At 42.3% G+C, this 27,182-nt stretch overlaps 1 protein-coding gene across 3 annotated transcripts in view; it reads right to left on the bottom strand.

Annotated features, from left to right (window-relative positions):
* Nucleotides 1-27,182, bottom strand: part of Camk1d (calcium/calmodulin dependent protein kinase ID) — a 388,616-nt gene that overhangs the window by 253,407 nt on the left and 108,027 nt on the right. The window lies entirely within an intron of this gene.

The raw sequence follows: 27,182 nt of genomic DNA, 5'->3' as shown, positions 1-27,182 counted from the left end.
TATGTGATAACTGAGATCATATGTGAGCAAACATTTTTTAATGAAGAGATTTTAATATTTAAAGCTTACTGGCTTTATGATCTCTGTTATAACTACTCCACTTTGCTATAAGAAAGCAAAAGTAGCCATAAGCAATAGGTAAATGAATAGGCTTGGCTCTGTTCCCATAAAACAGAGTGGGTCTTAGTTTGCCAATATTTGACTGAGATGAAATATACCAATTCCTGACAAGATAAAAAACATCATTCAATAAGAAAACAGTAACCTGAGTATACTCCTGTATATATTAAGAAAATTGAATTTGTAGCTAAAGTTTTTCCAAAAAAGAAAACTGAAGACACAGGCAGTTTTACTGATTAATACAACCAAACACTGAAAGAATAAATAATATCAATTCTATACTATTCCTTCCAGAAAACTGAAGAGAAGGAAAAACTTTTATTAAAAAGGATTTCTCTGATATCAAACCCAAACCAAAGCATTACAAGTTATACACTATTGGTAGGAATATAAAATAGTACTAATTCCTCAAAAAATTAGAAATGGAACCACCATATGACCCAGTTATCCCATTCCTTGGCATATATCCAAAAGATCTAAAATCAGCATACAATAGGGATGTAGACACGTCTACATTTACAGCAGTGCAATGCACAGAAGCTATGGAACCAGCCTAGGTGCCTGTCAATAGATGGATAAAGAAGATGTGGTGTATATATACAGTTGAGTTTTCCTCAGCTATAAAGAAAAATGAAGTTATGGCATTTGCTGGTAAATGGAAGAAATTGGAGAACATCCTGCTAAGTGAAATAAGCCAGGCCCAGAAAGTCAAGGGTCAAATGTTTTCTCTGATATATGCAATCTAGACCAAAATAAGAGGGGGAAAAATGGGGAGGTGAGGGGCATAATTCCATAAAAATAGAAGAGAGATCAGTGGAGTAGAAGAAGGGGATTGAGAGGAAGGGACGATGGATAGGAAAGGGAAAGAATGGTGGAATGAATCTGACCAAACTTTCCTATGTACATATATGAATATACCACAGTAAAGTTCACCTTTTGTGCATCCATAATGCACTAATTTTTAATATATATATATATATATATATATATATATATATATATATATATATATATATATATATATAGAAGAAAGATCAGTCGAGTAAAGGAAAGGGATTGGGAAAGGAAAGAGAAGGAAAGGAGAAATACTAGGTCTGAATTGGAACAAATTATATTCTATGGTTGTATAATTACATCAAAATGAATCTTAATGTTATGTATAACTAAAATGAACTAATAAAACATTTTATGAGTTGTACACTAGAACATTTTATAGTTGTACCCTATATATGCTCTGCTGTTTGGGGAAAACATTGTAAAAATCTATTGAATCTAATGTTTTTTGGTGCATTTAAGGGTTAGGGTGACCAAGATCAATACTGTCCATCTTATTTCCTTGCAAAAGAACTACAATAATCACCAAATAAATTCTAGACTTGTGCAGGCTTATTCTTTAAAATTTTGTCTTGAAGATTTCTGTAGGTACATGAACATTTAGGATTGATTTTTTTTTTACTTTTTTATATATCAATATGACTACTTAAGAATTTTATATAAATGGAATCAAATTAATTCAAATTAGTGATTCTCTGAAGGATGATTAACTCTAGCATTAGCAACCTCAGAAAGCTCCCACAGAAGGTTCAACTGTGTTGACAATATTTTATTTTAAATTTCACTTGATGAATACACAATATTTTTATTATCCTTTTATATCTTGTCTTAAATGCTGTTATAATTAAATTATCAGTAAGGTGGCATGTGAAATTTTTAAAATGGTACCCAAATCTCTCATGGACATAGATATAAAATTTTTGACAAACTAATTTGTCGAAATTGAACCCACTAATATATTACAAAGATAACACATCATAACTATGAAGTATGTATCTCAATGATGCAAAGCTGGTTCAACCCTCAAAAATCAGTGCAATCCATTTTAATGCACTAAAGAAGAAAAACCACATGATCAACCCAATAGATACAAATCAATTGATAAAATCCAATATCCTTCATGATTAAAAACAACTTTAGCAAACTAAACACAGAAGTAAATTTTCTTAACCTGATAAAGGGCATTATTAAAAACTCTACAACTAACATCCTATCTTTCCCTGAAGGTCAGGAACAAGGAAAAATGTCTGCTCTCTCACTATCCCTACCTCCTAGTCAATGTTATAATCAAACTCTGAGTGCAATAAAGCAAGACAAAAATGAATAAAATACGCAAATAAATAAAAGGACACACATTGAACAAGAAGAAATACAACTAAATTTGCAAATGGCATGCTTGTTTACTTAGAAAATCCTAAAGAATCAAACAAAATTTTTTAAAAGCCTCTAGAACTATTCAGTAAATTTAGCAAGGTCACAGAATGCAAGGTCAATATGTAAAAGCCAATTTTATGCTACCTACTAGCAATTAATAATTTAAAATCAAAATTAAAAAAAAATACAATTTGTAATAATTGCGAAAAATGAAATGCTTGGGTATAAGTATAAAAATAAATACAATATTATATGTTAAAAACTATAAAACACTGATGAAAGAAATCCAAGAAAACCTAAGTAAATGGGAAAACAGACCATATTTATGGACTAGAAAATCAATATTGTTAAAAAAGTAGTTTTATTGTAGATTGTTGTAGATTGATAGTAGATTGTTAAGATAGTAATTTTTCCCAAAGTGGCCTACACATTCAACACAATCTTAAACCAAGTCCCAAAAGAAAATCTGTTGTAGAAATTGACAATTCTAACATGTATAAGCCAAGGCAAAATAGATATAGAACTCTCAAAAATCAACAATAATCCAGGCATGGTGGTGCACACCTGTAATCCCAGCAGCTCTGGAGGCTGAGGCAGGAGGACCACAAGTTCAAAGTCAGCCACAGCAACTTAGCAAGGCCTTAAGCAACTCAGCAAGACCCTGTCTCAAAATTTTTTTAAAAAATTTTAAAAGGGCTGTGGATGTGGCTCAATGGTTAAGCACCCCTGGGTTCAATCCCTAGCGCACATACACATAAAACAACAACAGCAATAAGAAAATCCCAGTTTTTAAACATGGGTAAAAGATTTGACAAATACGCCACCAAAGATACACAGATGGCAAATAGGCCCATGAGAATATGCTCAAGATAGTTAGTTATTAGGGAATTGAAAATTAAAACCACAACGAGATGCTTCTACATGAGTAATAGTACAGCTAAGATTCGATCTTTTTTAATTGACAAGAAAGAACTATCAAGAACGTCAAGCAAGCAGAACTATCAAACTGTGCTGGTAGAAATATGAAATGGTTCAAAGGCTTTGGAAAACAGCTTAGCAGTTTCCAATAAAGTTCAACAGGTACTTACATAAGACCAGGGAATCCACTTCTAGGTATTTACCCAAGATAAATGAAAATGTATGTACACAGAGAAGCCTATATGCAAATGCTTATAACCACTATATTCATAACAGTCCATGCTGGAAGCAACCCAAGAGCCCTTCAACTGGTGAATGGTTAAACAAACTCTTTGCCATAGTACAGTGGCATTCTACTCAGCAACAGGAAGGGACACACTGCCAGCACATGCTATGACATGCACAAATCTCAGATGCATTATGCGAAATGAACGAAGCCAGACTTAAAAGGCTGACTACCATATCATTCCTTTTATGTTGCATTCTAGAAGAGGAAAACTATAGCAAAAGGTTGCCAAGAGTTAGGGAGAACGTGACCCCATAGGGAATTTGAGGGGGTTATGGAAATGTTTTTTATCTTGACTGTGGTCAGGTTACAGGATTCTATGCATGTCAAAACCTGGAGAACTGTGTGCCAAGTGATTTTTTTAAAAAATATTTTTATTAGTTATTGATGGATCTTTATTTATTTGCTTGTATGGGGTGCTGAGACTTGAACCAGTGCCTCACACATGCTAGGCAAGCGCTCTACCACTGAGCCACAACCCCAGCCCCCCCAAGTGATTTTTAAAAACTGTATAAAAATTAAAATGCATTTTGTAAAAAAAAGGGGGGGCTGTAAACATATGTGGATAAATACATGGAACTATGTACCACACACTTCCCTCCCCTGCCCCCAGTACTAGGGACTGAACCCAGGACCACATGCATGCTAGGCAAGCCCTCTACCCCTCAGCCACATTCCCAACCCAGGCACTTCTTACTGAGTGGAAAAAGTAAATAATATGTTTCTTCCCTCAAATTGCAAGACGAGTTGCAAGACAGCTTTGACCAGAGCCGACGCTAGTTCAGTGTTCTTTTTAAGATCCACACCAGGAAACCAACCAAAGTAAATTGTTACTGAAGCATTATTTATTTGCAATGCAGACTTTGAAGCAAGGCTGACCTAGGAGTTGGAATCCTCCCTGACCACAGACTTCTTATGTGATTTAAGACAGGTAACTTCAAGTTTCCTTCTCTGTAGGAAGGAAATAACCCTCCTACCTGTGTGGTTGTGAGAATCAAATTAGGTAGCATGGGCCCACAGGGCTGCATGTAGCATTTAGACTAGAACTGAATGGACATCATTATTCTGTTTATCACTGTAGCTGCACAGTGCTCTGCGCTACCTAATAAATTTTTTGTTAACTTGATGCAAATACTCCAGAATGTGGTCCAAGGGAGCCCTACACTTTCACCACATTTGCATAATAATAAGTAGTATGCTAAATATAAGCAGTATGTGTGTATGTAGGGATTCCCTCGTGCCAATAATCCAGGATGTGTTCGATCATCCTCCTGCCTCACAGCACAGGCAGTCAAGCATACAGCTAATTGTCACCTGGCACTCACATTAATACAACCTTACCATCTCCATACTGCTGTCCCACTGAGAAGTGCTTTCGGGTCCATTTTGTCATTGCCTGATGTTAGCAAGTCAGGGAACTGTTGTTCTCTCCAGGAAAGCACAGTGACAAATGCTCTTTTGCAGAAGGCAGCATTTTTAATCTTAAAGCACAGCCTACCACTGCAGTCAGGCAGACGGAGGGATCACAAGTGTTTGATGTGAACCCAGAAGATAAATGTGGAAATAAAACCACATCCATCATTGGAGCTTTCACAATTCTCATTCCACTCTAAATTTAGGATAATGTACCATCAATCCAGCAAACATTGATTAAGTGTTGTGGGGAATGAACCCAGGGCCTTGCACATGCCGGGCAAGCACTCTTCCACTTAGCCAGATCCAGCCTGATTAAACACTCTTTGTGCAGAAGTCCAGGGCTGTGCCCTCCAGAAACTCAATATTCATAACAGGCCTTACTATGTGGGCCTAATGCATATGAATGCCTTCAGTAGCTAGAGGCTTAGCACTGAAAGCAGGAAGGCCCATACGCTTACACTAAAGCTCTTTCATTCTGCAAAGGACCATCTGAAGTATATTCAGTCTCAAGAACCCAAAAGCCTGCCAGAATGGCTTCCCCAAGGCATATCCACCTATGCTTACAGCCCTCCTCACTTTATTTCCCAGTACTGAGGATTGAATCCAGGACTTACGCACACAAGGCTAGCACTCTACCACTAAGCTACATCCTCAGTCCTTTTTTAATCTTATTTTGAGGCAGGGTCTTGCTAGGTTGCCCAGGCTGGCCTCGAACTTGTGATCCTCTTGCCTCCGCCTCCAAGTAGCTAGGAATACAAGCATGCACCACCACCAGGGTGGCTGTGACCTCACCAAGGTCTCATTATCCCACCCGTCACCCTAACATCTTATAGAGGGAGCTCGGGAAGGCCTCTGGTTGGTCAAGAGACAGACATATAAAAGGCTAAATGATAAACCCAGCAAAACACCCAGCCAGCCAGCCAGCTACAGCAAGACATACTTGATTGTGGGACTGTGACAAAAATGAGTCCCCAACCGAATGTTCTCTTGTGGGGCTGGCCCCGGGCAGTAAAGCCAAACTCCTGATACTCATGATGGGAAGAGAGCACAAACCCCACAGTGTCCTTTCAGGTGTGTGCCGTCAATTCCGTTCAAGAAAAGAAAACAAGTGAGGCAAAGGTAAACACCCTGGGCCTGCTTTGGGCCATCTATCATGGGAACTGTCAACACGCGCCCCGCGCGGCTTGCTTATTTTTCCCCTGCACTCTTGGAACACAGTAAAATCACCTGCACCAGGAAACTTTTTTTCCCTGGGAAGTAAGCAAACGCCCATGTGAGCTTTTCTGAGCACAACCTCAGTGAACAAAGCACACAGATGGCCCGTTCGCAGCGTCACGCCCCCTTCCAGATGAAAAGTCACCTACCAAGGGGCAAATGAAAAGCAGAAAAACAGCACAACTGCCACAATCGAGGGGTAGAAGCCCTGGGAGCCCCGGTGAGGCCTTGTCTGAGAACACAAAGACATGCTCTGTTTAGTAACAGTCCCAGGAACGGGCTGTCTCCCCAGGGGCAGGTGCAACAAAAGCGGGCTTTGGAGCCAGGCATGGTAGCTCAGGCCTGTCATCCCAGCGGCTCTGGAGGCTGAGGCAGGAGGATCACAAGTTCAAAGCCAGCCAACAACAGCGAGGGGCTAAGCAACTCAATGAGACCCTGTCTCTAAATAAAATATAAAATAGGGCTGGGGATATGGCTCAGTGGTTGAGTGCCCCCAAGTTCAATCCCTGGGAACAAAAAAAATTTAAAAAAAAATTAAAAATGGCTTTTTGCTAGTGTGGACTCCATAGTTGTCCAAACCCAGAGGCAGCTTAAGGCAGTGCTTTTTTGTGCCTTGATTTCTCCCAAATGAATCCCAAAGGTATTCAGATCCATTCTTCTGTGTGCTTCTTTTGGAAAGGGTTTTAGAAACATTTGGGTGAATCCACACATGTTGATATTTATTTATGCACTCAGGCTAAGCCTTTTAGATGCACAACAATGCACTGGCTTTTTGATTACATCAAAATATGCCAGACAATAGCAGAGCTTCCTTTTGTGGAGTGCTTGCTTTATTTTCAAATTTGCTTTTTCATAAATAAATGATTTCATTAGCTCATTTCCAATAGCCCTGTAAGGAATATGGGGCATGAATTGCTATATCCACTCCTCAGATAAAGAAACTGAGAAACAAAACACATGCATTGAATGTACTCATACAGCTTTTCCACAGCACAGAGCCAGGTATCACCACACTCGTAGGTCAGACATGTGCTCCCCACTACCCAGGGATGCCCCTGGCCTGATGAGAGATTGCAGACAATCCACTTTCATGACCTCTGTATTGAAAAAAAAAAAAAAGTCTCTATACTCATCCTGTCCTGGAGTAAGCTCCTTCTGGGTGGCTCTCCGTTCTTGACATCATTACACATTTGAATTAACCAAGGAATGGTTTAAAGAAATCCCAATGTCTGGGTACCACCCAGAGATTCTGATCCAACTGGACTGGGATAGGGCTCAGGTGCATGAGTGTGTGTGTTTAAAGTTCCCTCAGATGATTCTAATCTGCAGCCATAGCTGAAAACCCCTACCCTGATATACAATCGAGCTGACTATAGCATTTGAGTGATAATTCATAAAGGCCAACGAAGGGAGATGTTCCAATTCCAAAATCCCAGACTCCCTGCCACTAACAGCCTGCTGTTATTGACAGCCAGGACAATTGCCAGCAAAGGAAAATGTGAGCATATTCTGCAACACAAACCAAATGCAAATTCAAATTCTGCCTACTGCATAAGTACTGAAGGGATGAACAACGGAGGTCAAACCATCCTGCTCTGGAATCTGGGGCTTTGCAAAGTCTAACTGCACCAAATCCTTTCCCTTCCCCAGTCTCCATTTCTTTTTTTTTTTTTTTTTTTTAATTTTTTATTGTGGGTTGTTCAAAACATTACAAATTTCTTGACATATCATATTCCACACTTTGATTCAAGTGGGTTATGAACTCCCACCTTTACCCCATACCCAGATTGCAGAATCACATCAGTTACACATCCATTGATTTACAAATTGCCATACTAGTGTCTGTTGTGCTCCGCTGCCTTTCCCGTCCTCCACCCTCCCCCCTCCCCACCTCTCCCCTCCCCTCCCCTCCTCTCTCTCTACCTCCTCCACTGTATAACCCTGAGGGTCTCCTTCCATTACCATGCAATTTCCCTTCTCTCTCCCTTTCCCTCCCACCTCTCATCCCTGTTAAATGTTAATCTTCTCCTGCTCTTCGTCCCTACTCTGTTCTTAGTTACTCTCCTTATATCAAAGAAGACATTTGGCATTTGTTTTTTAGGGATTGGCTAGCTTCACTTAGCATAATCTGCTCTAATGCCATCCATTTCCCTGTAAATTCTATGATTTTGTCATTTTTTAATGCAGAGTAATACTCCATTGTGTATAAATGCCACATTTTTTTTATCCATTCATCTATTGAAGGGCATCGAGGTTGGTTCCACAGTCTTGCTATTGTGAACTGTGCTGCTATGAACATCGATGTAGCAGTGTCCCTGTAGCATGCCCTTTTTAGGTCTTTAGGGAATAGACCAAGAAGGGGAATAGCTGGGTCAAATGGTGGCTCCATTCCCAACTTTCCAAGAAATCTCCATACTGCTTTCCAAATTGGCTGCACTGATCTGCAGTCCCACCAGCAATGTACAAGTGTACCCTTTTCCCCACATCCTCGCCAGCACTTGTTGTTGTTTGACTTCTTAATGGCTGCCAATCTTACTGGAGTGAGATGGTATCTTAGGGTGGTTTTGATTTGCATTTCTCTGACAGCTAGAGATGTTGAACATTTTTTCATGTACTTGTTGATTGACTGTATGTCCTCCTCTGAGAAGTGTCTGTTCAGGTCCTTGGCCCATTTGTTGATTGGGTTGTTTGTTCTCTTATTGTCTAATTTTTTGAGTTCTTTGTATACTCTGGATATTAGGGCTCTATCTGAAGTGTGAGGAGTAAAGATTTGTTCCCAGGGTGTAGGCTCCCTATTTACCTCTCTTATTGTTTCTTTTGCTGAGAAAAAACTTTTTAGTTTGATTAAGTCCCATTTGTTGATTCTAGTTATTAACTTTTGTGCTATGGGTGTCCTATTGAGGAATTTGGAGCCCGACCCCAAAAGCAATCATGAAATTCATATGGAAAAATAAAAGACCCAGAATAGCAAAAACAATGCTAAGCAGGAAGTGTGAATCAGGCGGTATAGCGATACCAGACTTCAAACTATACTACAGAGCAATAGTAACAAAAACAGCATGGTACTGGTACCAAAACAGGCGGGTGGACCAATGGTACAGAATAGAGGACACAGAAACCAATCCACAAAACTACAACTTTCTTATATTTGATAAAGGGGCTAAAAACATGCAATGGAGGAAGGATAGCATCTTCAACAAATGGTGCTGGGAAAACTGGAAATCCATATGCAACAAAATGAAACTGAATCCCTTTCTCTCGCCATGCACAAAAGTGAATTCAAAATGGATCAAGGAGCTTGATATCAAATCAGAGACGCGCCGTCTGACAGAAGAAAAAGTTGGCTACGATCTACAGTCGGTGGGGTCGGGCTCCAAATTCCATTTCTTATTGTGAGCAGGGACCGCCTTTACGGAAAGAGAAATCAATTGTGTGCACATTGCTGAACTAAGGCTGTTCACTGCTTCTCAGGGCTGAGGCCTGCATTCCTTTGCATTCAGTTGCACTGTCTTCCCTGCAGAATGAGTTCATAGGAATCCAGAAAATCCTCACTTACACATTTGTGTGCCCACGGTGTCCTGCAGAAGCCACTCCTCTGACTGATTCAAGGGGGGCCAGATTGAAATCTCAGGTCATTGGTGACTCTTGGGAAGCCCTAAATTACAGGAGTGTCCACGGATGGCAGCAGGACCATGTGTCCCTTTGGCAAATGGTCCCATTCTTGCTCCACTTGTTTTCACCTATGTCCTATACTTTGGATCTTGAATGCCCATCTAAGACTCATGTGTTCAGGTCCTGGTCCTGAGGCTGGTGCTGAGGCTGGTGCTGTTGGGAGGTGGTAGATCCTGTAGGAGGTGGGGCCTCATGGGAAGTCCTTAGGTTACTGGGGACATGCCCTATGGGTATAATGGGACCCCAGCCCCTTCCTCTCTCCTTCTCATTTTCTACCTGGTCATGAAGTGAGCAGGTTTGCTCTGGCATGCACTCTCCTACCATGATATGCTGCTTCTGGGATGTTAGGAAAACATTCCAGAAACAATCCCCCAAAACAATGCAGCCAATCAATCCTAGGCTGAAAGCTTCAAAACTATGAACCAAAAGAAACCTTTTCTCTTTATAAGTTAAGTACCTCAGGTATTTTGTTATTGTGATGGAAAAATGACTGACTCACCACAGTAGGAAAATATATGCAATTCTCAGATATGTTCCTCAAGGAAGGAGTGCTATTGTGGTGGGTAAAAGTAAATGGTTAAATGAAATCTTAAGATAGCTTTAGAAAAGGCTTTAAGAAGCCAATACAGCTTCCCAAACTATCTTAAACTGAGCAACAGAGCTAAGCTAAGGTCCTAGAACACACATTGATGCTGAAGGCCTCAATTTTGGTATATATTCAGATTCTTATTTATCCACGTATTTCCATTTTAAAACCTAAGGACATTTCCTCCCTGCAATAATGAAAGCAAGCAACAGCACTACTGATCTTATTTTCAGTGATCCTAGTCCCCAAAAAGGAAATACATGCCCAGCCAGGGAGCCTCATGGGAAACTCAGGCTTTCATAGAATTTACCCGGAGCCACCTGGCTGCTTTTGAACCACATCACCAATGAAGTCCTGGATGAAATGGGAAAAAACTATGATGTTTATAGCATTAATGGTAGGACTCTGCTAGAGTCTACTTTTAAACAAGGGTCACCTGGAAGTCACATTCTAAAACTTTAAGGTTCTAGAAAAAAAGCATGCCATCACCCCATCTGTGTCAAGAGAAGCAAATTCCCCTCTGGAAGGAAGCCGACATTGCAGACTGACTCCTGTCAGGACAAAACACTGGTGTGGTCAAGTGCTGGTCTGTCCTGGCTCTTCAGCCAAGAGCTGAACTCCACATGAAGGAAATGCTATGTTTTGTGCCTGAATCAGGGCAGTGACCGGCATACTCACCAAAGCCAAATGGTAGCCTGTTGGCCTTCCCATTAGCAGCTATGAAAAGAAAATCATGCCTTAACTCCAGTGAGCAGCCTCTGAGATCTGGCCTCTGCTGCTGCGGAGATGCCTTCCAGCATCTTTACAAGACAAAATGTCATAAGATGTGAATGGTCATAGCCTCTGTCCCCACTTACCCTTTTTGAAGATGATTGCTACCAGACCTCCCTGGCCTGGGCCTTCCCCAAAGGGGAAGGGCTGCTTCTGACCAGCGAGGCCAAGTATATCAGCCCAACAAAGGGAAGGAGACCAGAATGAGGAGAGGCAAGGGAGGTTTCCAGAAGTGCTATTTGCTTAGGAGCTCCATTTCCTTTAAAATTCTTAAAAAGAATCTAGGAGCTGGGCGCAGTGGCATATGCCTGTAATCCCAGCAGCTTGGGAGGCTGAGGCAGGAGGATGGCAAGTTCAAAGTCAGCCTCAGCAAAAGCGAAGTGCTAAGCAACTCAGTGAGACCCTATCTCTAAATAAAATACAAACTAGGGCTGGGGATGTGGCTCAGGGGTTGAGTGCCTCTGAGTTCAATCCCCAGTACCCCCACCCCACACACAAAAAAGAATAATTTAGGAAAAAAAGACATTCCATTTTCATTACTTTTGGATAAAATACAGAACCAAGTCGAGAGGCTGCCAAAGCCTCCCCTTGTTTAAGAGTTATAATAACCAGGCAGAGACCTCCAGACGTAAAACTCACTTGGGAGAGGGAGACCCCATGTGTCAAAAATTGTGATAAAATATGTACAACATAAAGTTTATCATTTTAACCTTTTTCAAGTTCATTGGCATTAAGTACATTCATACCATCATGCAACCATCACCACATTCATCTCCAGAATTTTTTCACCTTCCCCAATGGAAACTTGTACCATTCAACATTAACTCCCCACCCCGCTCCCCTAACCCCTTGTGACCACCAAGCTATTGTTTTATGTCGTCTGTCACTCTTCTTTGTGTCTGACTTATTTCACTTAGCACAGTGTCTTCAAGGTTCATCCATTTTGTAGCATGAGTCAGAATTTCCTTCCTTTTACAATATAAATTATAATATCCCATTGTATGCATACATCACATTCAGTTTATCCTTTCATCCCTCCTTGGACACCTGGGTTGTTTCCACCCTTGGCTACTGTGGACTATGATGTGCTTACTTTTGGAAGGATTAGCCTGAGGCACCAAAGAAAAACCTAGCACAGAGCTGGAAATGAGGGCTTCTCATTGAGAGCAGGCAAGTAGATGGAGATTGGACTGAGAAACTGTCTTCCTAGAGCTGTTCCTCAAAATGTCTTGGGATTCTTGTAGAAATGTTAATGTCCCCATCCTATCCCAGACCCAGGGAATCAGAACCGCTGGTAGAGGTCCCAGGACTCGGCATTTTAAAAGCTTCCCAGAAGATGAGGATGATCTGGTTCTAGATAGTATGCTGAGGCTTGGGGACCAGATGAGATGACCAAGGTGCCAGTATAGAGAAAGGAGGGGTCACTCTAGGGCACGATCTTGAGATGCATCCATATCCACAGGATGGAGGGATCAAAATGTGCCACCACCAGAGACAGGGAAGGATGAATGGGCTATCTGGGAAATGCAGCCGACAATCCATGGAGATGAATGAAAGAATCAGGGATGGAAGTAAGGGTCCAGCAGAGGGTAAGCAGCATAGGTGGGAGGGACCTGTTGGTGGTTTTTCAGAAACAGAAGTCTCAAGGAGTCACCATGGTGCCTTTGTGCAAATCTGGAAAAGCTCCCTCTCTTTGGGGGTGCCCCTGGCCCCAATTCTACACAAATTGAAGCAGCTGCTAGGCTGAATCAATTGGCTCTGTCATCCAATGACCCTCTGTTGTTTTGGAAAAGGAATAAGAGGATTTCCTAATTCTAGAGGGAATGCAGGAGATGGAATCCCTCATAGGCACAATGTAGTACATCTCAACCTTCAGCCTTCTTCTATCTGAGTAACAGAAATTAAAAAGACTGGAAGAGGGTCCTATGGGCAAACCATCTTGCTTATGACAGACCATCCATTTCTAAAGACAGATCCTCAAAGAAATCACCTATTTCCTATTTGGGAAACCTATCTTCCACCAGGCCCAGGATTTCCAGGGCTTTTTTTTTAGCCTCTTTGTGTTTCTCTACTGTGTTGATGGGCTTGAGGGATGTACTTTGCTTACTAATCACCAGAAAAGAATCATGAGGAAATTGGGTTGCAAGAAAGATCCAAGTTATAGACCAGCAGACCTGTACAAACAGAGCTGTAAAGTTTTCAAAATTGTTCAGAAATTCATCATCATCCATCCTTAAAAATTTTAAAGAGGTGCTCAGTGTTGTAAAAAACACACAATAAATCATTTCTTCTATTAATTAGTACAGTTCATTTGAAAAATGTTCCCAGTCCTTTGTTTATATGGGGAATATTAAAAGATCATTTTCTTTCTCCTTTTCATTAATTCCAAAAACATTTATTGAGCCGTCTGCCAGAAACTAAAGACACAAAGTAGACAAGGCCCCCAGCCCAGTGCTCTGTAGTACCAAGTGTTGGATGGACATGGAAGAGAGGGCCTGGATCTTTCCATCAACTGTTTTACAGTATATAGTGTATCTTAGAGTTTTCAAGCACTCTTTGGACACTGTGTTTTCTGAGCCTTATAGAAATTCCAAGAAGCAATCTAGCAAGGCATAATACATTCATTACACAGATGAAAAATTAAAGGTTTGGGAAGCTAAGCAACGCCATCTTTACTTATTCAGCATGCAGTGTTTACCCTGGAATCCACCTACACTCCCCTTTCTCATTTATGACTTTCACGCAGAAGAAAAAATTCTGAGACTCCCCTTCTTGGGGGAAAAATGGGGAATTTTCATATATGTGAGATATACAAGGGCTGAAAAGGAGTGGGGGGAAGGCCACTAAATCACTCGCTCTATGGGATCAGCCCTTCTCTGCTCTGTTTCATCATTATCTGATACAAGCTACATATGCAGTCCTGGCCTTAATAAAGACCAAACAGTGATAAAGCCACAAAGTAGAGATCCAACTTTGTCACGAGAAGCATAATTAAACCCTCATAAACCAGATGCTAGTTCTGGTCCATTTTCTTTCACTAGTGTTTATTCCTTATTGTGCAATCGTGCCACACAAGCAAGAAAGGACAGTCATTGCTTGGAATGAACATGACTTATGCTTGTTCTGTGGACCAGGGACAAAGCTGGATGGACCACTTGGCCAGGAAACATCCTCTCCAGGAAATAGAGACCAATTACAGGCTCAAAAATGGCAGGGACCCTGGTAACATTGGGAAACTTTTGATCTACCTTGGAGATAGTTTCTAACCACCATTTCTTTGCTTTTAAAATTACAGAGCAGGTTTAATGATCTCTATATCCTTGGCACCCTTGAGACACAAGAGGCCCATCAGCTCCTCTACCTACAAACGTGCAGTTCATGGAGACTCTTGGAAGCCTTCTGTTCTTACACCTGAAATCACATATCCACACAGACAACCTTGCCATCAGGTGTCCCTTAGCTCCAATTGGACACCTCTTGTACTAAGACTAAGCTCTTTCACTGTTTTTGCACCTATTGGGACATGATGGGGCTAATGATGACCATTAAACACCATTAAAAAAAATAGCAATGCAGGGGCAGAAAGACACCAGATACTAAGGAACAACCCAATGACAGTGCATTACTGCCCTGCTTTCAGAAGTAGGAATAGGTGACACCTGTGCTCAGACATGCTGCTCTGTTGCTACTGGCTGTTCTCCTAGTTGCAAGCTCCTAACTAGTGCAGCTTCTGGCCTTGTCTGCAAGAGATTTGGGCTGACACCTCAGAAGAATATCACAGGAGATAAGAAATCAGAGGACAGGTCAAGGTACCTGAGGCTGTGCATTACACAACTTGGAAAAAATCTGAAAGAAATCATCTCCAGGGAGGTATCAAGAACAGACAGGAAGTAGCCCCAGGGTCTTGATGGGACATGTTCCCAGTGGAACTCAAATACAGCCTTTCTGTGTTGGGTACCATGATAGTTAATCGTGTCAACTTGACTGGGCTACAGGGGGCTCAGATAACTGGTAAAGCGTTATTTCTAGGTGTGTTTCTGAGGGTGTTTCCAGAAGACATTAGCATTTAAATTGATAGACCAAGTAAGAAAGATCTGTCCTCACCAATGTGTGCAGGTGCCACCTAATCCTCATCTGAGGATCAGAAAGGACAAAGTGGTCGAGGAAGGGAGAGTGAATATGCTCTCTCTTCTTGAGCTGGGTTATCCATCTTCTGCTTTCAGTTCAGCTGCACTCCTGGTTCTTAGATCTTCGGACTCTGGTACTAACATGGGCAGCATCTGCCCCAATTCCTGAACCTTCAGACTTGACTGAGTTACACCACCATCTCCACCACCTCCCCAGTTCTCAGGCCTTTGTACTGGGACTGAACTATAGCACTGTCTTTCCTGGGTCTCAGCTTGCAGACGATGGCAGATATTGGACTTCTCAGCCTCCATAATCATGTAAGCCAATTCCCAATACAGAAATTAATGATAAATGAATGAACAGATGGATGGATGGAATATATGCTGAATATTTGGAAGGGTTTTTGGTCCACTGAGAATAGATAGATTAGTATATATTAATGTGTGTATATGTATATAATCTTATTAGTTCTGTTTTCTGGAGAAGATAGACTAATGCAAGTACATAACTCTTTTGTCAATATGTACAGGTTCTCTACCAGACAGGGAGTGTAGGAAAGCAGGAGCTTTGAGGAGCTTTGTGGAATTTTTTTTTTTTTTTTTTTTTTTTTTTTGAGACAGAGTCTCACTGAGTTGCTTAGGGCCTTGTTAAATTGCTGAGGCTGGCTTTGAACTTGTGATCCTCCTGCCTTAGCCTCCAGAGCTGCTGGGATTAAAGGTGTCCACCACCACGGCCAGCCTGTGGAATTTCTTTATGTGTCACACGGAGCTGAATGCCCTCCCACGGGAACTTTGGGTCTCCTCAAGTAAAACCCACTACCACAGGCCCAGTATATTCCATGCTTAAGAATCTGGACTGTAACTTTAACATCAACACAAAGTAGGATTCCAAGAGAAAATATTCTAACATCAACTTCCACCCTGAGCCCTCTACTATAGAGGCCCATCACTCAATTCTACAAGGTTGACTCAACAAGAAAGGGAAAACCTGTTTTCTTAGGAAACACAAAATAAAAACCATCAGAGAAGGCATCAGTCTCAGTTAATCCTGCACCAAATGTATTTATTCATCAAGACTGGAGTCAACTGCGCCGTGCGAATTTTCTGTCTCGTGATAAGATCTGTACTCACGAATGTTCCCACCATCTCTTCCCACTACTGCTGCTAACACCCCTTCTCTCTGCACACTCCACTTTTCCTTCCCTCCTTCTTCCCGGCCTCTTCTCCTCACTCACTCTCTCCTCCCATGTTAAAAGTAGCCCAGGCTGCCAGACGGCTGTGACACATGCCAACAGGGGACCTGCTACTCAGCTGTAGTTTTTGGTTCACGCATCTCATTGAATGTATTTAAATACATCATGTGCAGGCCCCTGGCTGCTCGAGACAGGGAGAGAAGCAGGTGCTCCTCGTGCAACCCCAGCAGCACACAAGGGCAGGAATAAGATGGTACACACACACACACACACACACACACACACACACACCATATATACATATGCACACATACACATATTCACACATACACACGTTTGCACATTCACATACACACAAGTGCACATACACTAACACGCTGAATGGGCAACAGTACAGAACTGATTAAACCCATACCAAGGGAGAAAATGCAGAGATGCTAAAATTAAGGAGTAAACACAGGGCTGTTGAAGCCAACTCCCCCTCGAAGGAAAGATGGGCTCCAAGGAGAGAAGAGTGAAATGGCAGATGAACAAACCTTCCAGGATCTCGAACAAACCACAGAACTCCAGGTTCCAGGCAGGTGCCCAGGCAAACGTGCCTCCTCAGTGCTCCTGGAATCACCCCTTCCCTTCCCTCCCAGTGCCAGTCCCAGGACAGGACAAGTGGCCTCACACTCGGAGCATGAGCTACCGTGGCTGAAGAGTGAGAGTCCTGGCACCGGACTGCCCAGATGAAAGCCTGGCTCTGCCACTCACTGGACGGGGCCAAGGGCGGCTGCTGTGCTTCTGTTTCTTCCTCTGTAATATGGAGGTAAATGACAGCCCCTGACCCGTGGGGCTGGTGAGAAGACAGGGTGAGACTGCCATGCAATGCTGTTCAATAAAGGCTGGCCCCGTGTCCAGCTCAGCTAAGCCCGTGTGCAGAGACACTTCAGTGCCTGCACCCATTTTGCACACGCTTTTGGAAAATACACCCTTGGGGCATGCCAGGGCTTCTCAACAATGGGACCACTGACATTGGAGTTAGATGATACTTTGTGTGTACAAGGGGACTGGGGTGTCCTGTGCAGCATCCCTGATCTCTTAGCAGCAACCCTGATCTCTACCCACAGATACAAGTAGCAACCCACACAGCCCCCAAATGTCTCCAGACATCGCCAAATGTGCTGGGGTGTAGGGATCGCTCCCAGTTAAGAATCCCTAGAATATACTTATCTTTTCAAATAAATCATGAATTCCTGGACAACACAGCCCATGCTATTTTTTTTTCTTTTTATTTCCTCCAAGCACCTAATTTAGGACTGCAAATACCAGGAATGCTTAACAAGAAGAAAAGCAAGATGTGGCAACTAGGAGCAGGAACAGCACTGACAGCAAGGACCTATGCCCCTGGGTAAACTAGACTTGAAGGCACATAAGATCCTCCACATCCCTTATGATATCATAAACAAGAGCCAGAATTTCTGAATCACTCTGCTTAGGGGATTTGAGCCAATGCACAGTGTTTTAATATACAAGGACTCAATAAAAATTTGGAGAATGAGTAATTTTTGTCCCAGGGCACTATTTAAAGAAAAAAAAAAACTAACTAAAATAAACAGGGACTTGCTACTACCCACATAGGCTGGGACTACCACGTCTCCATCTTCCCTGTACTTTGCTTGGTTGCTTTATGAGAAGCCCTGTGAGCACGGGAAAGGGCGTAGCACCTGGTGGACAGGAGTCTTGGTGCCAGATATTTGCACGATTAGCCCAGAGGTCTTTGGCAAGATGCCCGTGGCAACTTTCCTTCCCTCATCTGTAAAGTGGGAGCAATGCTGCCAGCCATAGAGGATTCTTGTGGCTTTTCATCAAGGTGATCTGTGTGAAACTGTTTACATCACAGGCATTTAACAACAGTACGATTTCTTTCTGCTAACCAGAGGATGTCACTGATAATGTCATTTCTAATCAACAAAGTAAGAGGTGCAGGAGGTACCTCTGTATATAGTTGGTAAGCCCCTCACCAAAAAAAAAAATCCAAACCTTGGTGTTTTCTAAAAGAAAGGTCAATTAAATGACAAATTGGCAGAATGCCCAAGCATTTTCAGACAAACAATTCTATCCTATCAACAGAGGCCAAGAAAGGTTAGGTGATTTGCCCAAGGTCACAAAGTGAAGGGTGAGCCTGGCCTGGTCTTTTTATCTATACAGATACCTAAATATGTTACTCTTCCTATAAAATCCTCAGTCACTGGCAAGGCAGGCCACCTCAGCAATGACACCTCCAAGCCCACAGGTTATGGCCCTGGTGCTGGTCATTCAGCACCACCAGAAGAGATTCATGCTGGGCAGTGTTACATCACGTGGGCCTCTGGCCTCAGTGTGGTCTGAGAGAAGGTAAGCCCAGGCCTGGATAGGTAGAGAGGGCCTTGGGCTAGAAGTAGATGGGTCTTGGTAATAGAAGTATCCAGAGATGCTTTGGCTAAGGTTAAAAAAAAAAAACTCTCTGGACAGGTCTGCAGAGTGAATGATTCTGACCCAGGTGAGAAAGAAATCAGGCAGTGTTCTTCTGCCCTCCAGAGCCAACAGCCACCATCTCTAGCACTCTGGTACTCTCAGGGTCTTACTATATGACCCACGGGGAATCCTTCTTCCCCTCATCGGTTCTCCTCACGCAGACTTCAGACCTTAGCAGTCTGCCCAGAGCACACAGTAGGTTCAGGAATGATACCCCAAGGTCTTGCTTGGCAGAGACCTGCTCTGGGATAGTGGGCTGCTAATATCCATGTCCCCATGAGAGCATTTCTACAAAGTTCACCAGCTAACTGGCAGTCAGCCACACTGACTTTGGGGGTCCTCTTTCCTTGGTTGCTCAGAGGTAGAAAATCTCCCTTTTTCAAGCCCATTTGTTGAAGAGAAGTGAGAAAATTGCCTTGCTCTGTGCTCTTCCCACCAAATCCCATCCCAGTCCCCCAAAGTACACCACCTCCCAGGCTCCGTGGAAGGGATCCAGGTTTGGGGGGGAAATCGATCCCAATGCTGTAGGGCCAGCTACATGAAAGTGTTTATTTCTGCTCCTGGCTCTGACTTGTCTCTCTTGTTTCACTTGATTTTTCTTTTTTTTCAGAAGCAACTAGAAGGTAAGGAAATCATGAAATATGCATGTGGATATGGATTGTGGGCGGCAAAGAAAAAGCAGCACGGTCCTTATCAGAATGAGAAAAGAGGTGCAGGCTGCCTGCAGTGAAATAAGATCCAGAACCATCCATCTGCATCCTAGCCAAGGTTATTGGTCACCCTAAATGACTTTATCAGTTCAGCCTCTGAGTACCAAGATTGATAAAAAAGATAAAATATGGAAGAACTGCCGGGGAAGCCTTTATTTACCTGATCCTAGTACTATTCCTCTTGCACCTAAGCCCATTAATCAGCAAGTGATAGAAAGGATTTCAAATCACTAACTTTCATATGAATAATAAAAAAGCAGAAATCTAGAAGCCAAGAACATAGACCTCAGATATGATCTGAGGGAAGTCACTTGCAATCTATGCCTTAACATATCCACGGCTAATATTATACAAGAGTATCTGTTACCAAATTTCTATTGTGAAACTGACATAAATCTTTAATTAGATGGCATCCCGTGGAAGGAAAAGCTCTCTAGACAAAGCAAGGCAATAGAATCCTTGCTTCTCTTCACAATTCTTCAGATCTACAAAGCCTAAATATCAATCAATCCATCTATCTATATCTATATCTATCTATCTATCTATCTATCTATCTATATCTATATCTATAAATATAGATATATATAGAGAGAGTATTCAGTGGCAACAGTGACTTTGGTATTGTCTCAGGGCCCCCAAGGTCTGAAGATCGGCTAGTCTTTCATCTGCTGTCCATCTTGGAGGTCCCCTTCGCCAACACTCACCGCCATCTTCCTCCCTTTGGAAGCCAGTCTCTTTCCTGTGTCACCCTCACTCTCTGAGAAGCTGGGGTCTAGCCCCTCTCTGAAGACATACAGTAATGGGAACTCACTCTATGCTTCCTGAAGGGCTTGTTCTCTTCAGTACCCAGGTGTTGCCCAAATTGAAATTGGACACATCAATACCTACAGACATACCTTAGCCAAAGCATCTCTGGAAAATTCTATTACCAAGACCCACCTACTCCTAGCCCAAGGCCCTCTCTACCTGAAAAACCATTCAGTCTGGCCAAGGCCACAGTGTAGGACCCCATGTCTAAGGGTTCCTGCTCTTCACAAATTCTGTGCCCTGGTTCCTAATCATCCTCACAGTCTTGTCTTATTCCTGTTTTTCCTCTTTCCTCCTATCCTCCCCCACCCCCCTCAAATATACTCTCACTACACCCTTCATCTACTGTTCCCAGCCTCGGCACTTTCCAATCTAATCACCTAATTTGTACTCTCTTGCCACTTCTGAGGCTTAAGTTTAGTCAATTTTCATAAATCAGGCTTTCATGAAATTGTGCACGTCTCAAACCCAGTCATTTGGGGGTACAAATGGAAAATTTCAAATAAAATCTACAGGAGTTTGAAAAACTGCGTTGCATAATTTTGAACAAGTCAAGTTTACGTCAGCTACCGAAACATGGGGGCATACTAAATCTTAACTCTAATAGAATTTAACTCCATAACAACCATCAAAAGAAATTCAACTTTCTTAATATGTGATTAATGAATTGTTTATTAATGAATCATTCTATTATATTTATAGCTAGATTGTTACTGTCACAGAGACTGCTGGCTATTCTCTGATTCTGGTATTCTCTCTTTCACTGAGATTTAAAGCCCTTGATTTCAGGCAAGGACCATACAACTCAGAATGGAGGCTATATTTCCCATCCTCCCTTGGAATTAGGCATGACCACCCAACAGGCAGCGAGTCCACATGGCCCAATATCCTTTCCTCTGTTCCTCTGCCTGGAATATGGATGCCTCCACTTGGGTCCCTGAGATCAAGTCACACCAGACAGAACAACAAGATGGAAGGACTCTGGATCCACGAGAAACCACACTGGCCCTTAGAACCCCTTCCAGGGCTTGTACAAGAGACAAACACCTCCTGTTCCACTTTAATCACAGTTATTCATCATTTTCTATCATATGCAGGCAATCCTAATCCTAAAAGATAGTCATTAAAGTTCAGGGTCTAAGTTTTAAAATTGAACATCACCTTCATAAATTAATTAATCAAGGCCATTGACTGAGAATATATGTGTATGCATACCTTAAAGAACAAAAAAACAATTTAAGAAAATACATATATGTAAAGAGATCTTTAAGGAATAAAGGACATTTTTCCTACAGTAGGTGAATATGCATCTGCAGGTCATTCTTTCACCTCACTAAATTTTTGACAGATGAGTCCTCTCCTACATTCTTCCTTTCTGAATCCTACCAGTGTAACAAACAGGGGTATTGTCATCATTTGCAATTGCCCAAATGTTTATTCCTCAACTTTCTGAAGGGCATCAAACCTTAAATGAACAATACACCCCAGTGAACCATTCTGGAATTCTGAATTTCTTACACAGTTACATATCTTGCTCCATTTACTAGGAAATGGACTTTGATTTTTAAATTACGATAATTTTTTTTTTCCAAAAACTGCAAAGAACTGACATATTGAAAGAGAAGCATCTTGGATAATTGGAAAAGGCATATCACAGTTGGAACTAATTGGAAATATTCCCTGATAATATTTAGCTCATCCTAAAGAGTTGTTAAAACTGATATCATTATGTCCTACATTATTATAAGATCACTGGTAGATAGGGCATTAAAAGAAATAATTATTTGCCTGGGTCTGAGAATTTTTTGTGAAATAAAAGGCATTTTCATTTTTCATTAAAGAGAGAGAGAGCACAATTCACAAGAGTGAAAAGATGTGCATTTGGAAGTAACCAGAACCTGAAGTTTATAGCCCACAAGCTTGCAGTTTCAGTTTTCCTTTAATTGAAGTATTTTGATAGTGCTATTTTTCACTCTAAATGAAAAAGTTTTACATAAAACAAAATTCCACGTTGAAGCTATTCCTGCACCAGTGATCTGTAGTTTATCTTTACAATTCATTCTACTGCAGGGTATGGTGGCACACCCCAATAATCCCAGCTACTGGGGAGGCTAAGACAGAAAGATCAAAAGCTTGAGGCTAGCTTATCTCAAAATAAAATTTAATTTAAAAGATGGGAGTGTAGTTCAGTACTGGCGCACCATTGGATTCAATCCCCAGCCCCGCCCCCAACACACACACACAGAAACCATTTCACTACTAAATCTCAAATTCATGACAGTGAGATGGTCAGATGTTAACTGAACCAAGGAAGGTGAACAGCCGCAAGAAAATTCAAGGCAAAGGTAAATAGAAAATGAATCTCCAAATGCCCAATTTTATGATAGGCTGGTTGGAAATGGCAAGGGGGGTCCAGGCAGCAGCTGCCCCCCCCTGCCTGTGATGTCCTGATTTAATATGTGCATAGGTAGACATGTAACATGAATGTTAAAAATTAGCATGTATTTCCCAAGAACACACCAGCTGATAAAGAAAAATGGCCCCAAAGTAAGCTGTATGCCAAAAATAAACAGAGAAAAGCTGGCCTGGGATTCAACATTTTCCATAGATAATCCGCCATAGATAATCTGGTCCTGTAACTAAATTTAAGCTTCTTCTAGTATTTATCTTCATCTGATGTACTGTACTATAAATGGCTGAGATTTTATCCTGTCATGAACGACATGACACCTGTCAGGCCTGAGACAGCCAGCCCTGCTGGGTTCTTCATCCCCAGGAAACCCCAGAAGGTCACCTCCACCTCCACAAACCCTGCACCAAAGCGGTGTTTATACACTAACCCGGATCTCAAACCTCAGGATCAATGTCCTGTGATATGCCTTCAACTACTCTCACCATGCCGTTCCACCTCACCTTCCCCAAACTGCAATCCCCACATTTTACAGCAACATGCATTTGCCACATGTCCTGATAAAGCTCAGATAAAGAGAGACGCTTTCAAGTAAAAACCAACAGTGCAGCCCAGCTGAGATCCTCTTGATCCTGCCTCATGTACAATGGATACCTTAAAACAGGTTGAATCCACAGCACTGCAAAAAAAAAAAAAAAAAAAAAGAAGACGAAAATCCCAGATTCATAATTGCATGATTGCTGAGGGTGTAGCTCAGCAGCACAGCACTTGCCTGGCATAACTGAATCCCTGGCTTCAATCCCCAGCACTACAAAAAATTAAAAATTAAAATTAAAAAGATATACAAACCAGCTGATATCATAGGTACTATCCTAGGCTAAAAGACACAATCAATCTTTTTTCCATGAAAAGGTGAATGTATTTGTGAATTCTTCATCTTTCTTGGTGGTGGTGTCTGTAATTTGCTTCTGCATTTAATCTCTAACCCTAACCCTAATCCCGTTACCAAAGAAATACAATCACTTCAGCTTATAAAAGGTAATTCCAACAGATTGTTTATTCTCAATGGCCAGGGGACAGCTGGGATTGGGTTTGGGAGTTCAGACACTTAAGAACAGGAATACAAGACTCTTCCCAACCTCAGTCCTGATGTCTCAAGCATGAATTCCCCAAACCCCACAGATGCTGCTCATCCCACACTTTCAGCTCCCTCCAACTCCAAGAAAGTTTGATTGGCTCGGGTAGGTGCTTAGCACACTTGCTAGGTGTTCTAGTAAATTCAGGATTTTCTCCAGTATTCCAAAGATTTGTCTTGTCACTTTTACATAGGAAATGTATGTAACAGGGACTTGATAAGTCAGATGGGAAAGGGTCATGGAAAGTGCATGGAACTGGGTCAAGTTTGGGCCATGGAGACTCCTTACTCGGGCCTGCCAATCAGGAAATGCCGTTTGTTATAAGCTAATTCCTCCCCCGCCCAATTCATACACTGAAGTCCCAACTGCCAGTAACTCAGAATATGACCTTATGCAGAGACATAACCGGGTTATTAATGGACATACTCAAGTTAAAGTGAGGTCATTAGGGTGGGTCCTCCTCCATTATAATTGGTGTCCTTATAAAAATGGAAAATTTGGTCAAAGAGACAGACATAGAGGGGAGAGGGCATGAAAAACAAAGGGAGAATATGGCCTTTGACAAGTCAAGAAGAGAAGCCTAGTACAGATCCTTCCCTCAGTGCCCAGAAGGAGCCAGCCCTGCCCACACCTTGATCTTAAACCTCCAGCCTCTAGAACTCTGGAACAAGAAATGTCCATTGCTGAAGACCCCGAGTCTGTGGTTCTTTGTTACAGCAGCCTTAGTAAACTGATACACCTCTATTTCCTGTAAATATTCCTGACATCCCAGCTAAAGCTTACAAGAGGGAACGTCAAGCAAAGTGAGACAGATAAGTCCTTGCAGCCCATGAAGTCACAAACTCTCCTTTGCTTTCTCAGAATGAACCTGAAGTTCAGACATCAGGATGGAGATGCAGGACAAACAGTAAGACACACAGGGCTCTCCTCTACTATTAGAGTCAGGAAAACAAATGGATAAATGATTGTCCCTGAGATACAATGAGAACATAGTCATTTCCATGTGAATGTCACTAAGAGCAGCAAGAGAGAGCAGTTCAGGGGGCAGGCAGTGTAGAAAGAGTACTAGACTGAGAATCTAGGCTTCGAGGGCTGGCTTCACCACTCACTGGCTAGGTGGTCAGGAACAATCCCACCACAATCTTCTCTGATGTGAGTAAGGGAACAGGGGATCCAGACTCCACCAGATCAATTGTTCCTTATCTACCGTCCATAAATATATTCCAGGCAATCAGTGAACACCTGGAATTGTCCATGAAACTGAAGGTGTGTGTGCATATGTGCATTTTTATTGTGAGAAGATGCAGTTGGCATTAGATGTTTAAAACAATGTTTAAAAGGTTAAGAACAGGCATTAGGAAATCATAGAAGTTTCCTTCCTGCACCCGCCCCCCCCCACCGAATGTCACAAGGTGGGGAAGCTGGTGGTGTCCGCCACTTCTTCCTCAGGGCCACTAGGAGCCTTCCAAAGGTAGCAGTCTAGTCTGCAGACGGCAGCTTGGGCTCCTCAGCCTCACTGAACTCTCTTGGTTAGCCAAGCTGCCGTGTTCCTCCTAGGAGGCACCAGTAGTACCTATTTTAGAGGCACCCCAAGGGACAGAGCAGAGACCGGGAAAGGGCTGTCTATAGAGATCAACTGTGTCATGAAAAGATTTGCCTACATGGCTCCGCAAACACATCACAGTGCCCTGTGAGGTTATTAGCAAGAATATATAAAGCAATCATTCAAGGCTGCATCCATTATAAAAGCACACTGTACCTGTCAAAGCTGACAGTCCGTGAAGCACCAAGCAGAGCTATGGAAGCTGGGAAGCCTCGATCAACCACAGACAGGCAGGAGTCGGGCTCCAAAATTAGCTGCAAAGATGAACAATCTTATCCTCAGAAAGTATTGATCAAGGGTCACCTGCAGCAACAGGAGCAGACAGTCCCTTGGGATCCGCTCAAGGAGCTCTAAGCCACATCTCTTCCAGGCCGTTCAATATGCCTGGGGGGCAGGTGGGCACCCACAGATGACTGAAGAGCCAGCCAGCCCCCTTGCTGGATATGGAAGATCTACCCTGTGTCACAGCAAATAAACATTCATATTGGCCATAAGTACATTTTTTGTCACTCCATTTCCTGGAGAAGAGAAGCCACAGTTGAGTATTCTGTCCACGCAGGGAATGGTGGGAGGGCACTCTGATGACATTCCCTGCTCTCTGCCACAACATCCCAGAGTGGAACGGCAAGGCCAAGGCCTTCTGTCATGAAATCCATGGTCAGTGCTGTCCACAGTCATCCTTCTCAAAGGGACAACTTAACAAAAGAACTGAAGCTTCCAGTTAGAAATGTGTGAAAACAGAAGCGGTTGAGAATCATGGTCACAGGATGTCCCCTCTGTGCACGCTCCATGCAGAATGCTTTATATGACCTCAGGTGATCCTCTCAGCAACTCTTGTGAGGCAAAATACTCCTTTCACAGATGAAGAAATGAAACATAGCCTCCCATTTTCCATGGCTAGTAAGTGACTAGACAGGGCTCAGCCTCGGCTAGCTCAGAGATCTCCTAAGAGGATTTCCTGGATCTTTCATTTTGGTGGAACTTTCTTTTAGACACAGCCCCCCCACACACACACTTAGTGGTGAGCATGACAGGAAAAACAATATGTATTGCCTTATTTTGTAGCACCTCAAAAAGTTTTTCTTTTGTGGTGTTAGGGACTGAACCCAAGGTCACACATGTAGGCAAGCACTAGACCACGGAGTTATAACCAATAACTCTGAAAAAAGTACTTTTTAAATGACCTTAATCCATGAAGCTATATAATTTTTAATTAAAAAATAAAACAAGTAAATAAAAGTTTTCATAGCAAAGGCACTGTCACTTGGCTTCCCCTCTGTCCTTAGTTGGGTGACGGCCTCATTCAGTCTGATGAGCTCAATTCATCGCCATCAGTTACATACCAAAACAGCCCAGCCAAATGTTCCCAGGTATTGTCCATCAAACCCTGACTTCTGTCTTTGGACACCTGCCCACATGCACCTGTACCCTCCAGTTACAACCAAGTGTGAACAGGCCCGAGGAATCTGCCAAAGACACAGAAGTGGGTGGTGGAAACCTGACTG

Source organism: Marmota flaviventris, chromosome 12, assembly GCF_047511675.1.
Source record: "Marmota flaviventris isolate mMarFla1 chromosome 12, mMarFla1.hap1, whole genome shotgun sequence".
Classification (NCBI taxonomy): domain Eukaryota; kingdom Metazoa; phylum Chordata; class Mammalia; order Rodentia; family Sciuridae; genus Marmota; species Marmota flaviventris.
This window is presented reverse-complemented; position numbering and strand designations above follow the sequence as displayed.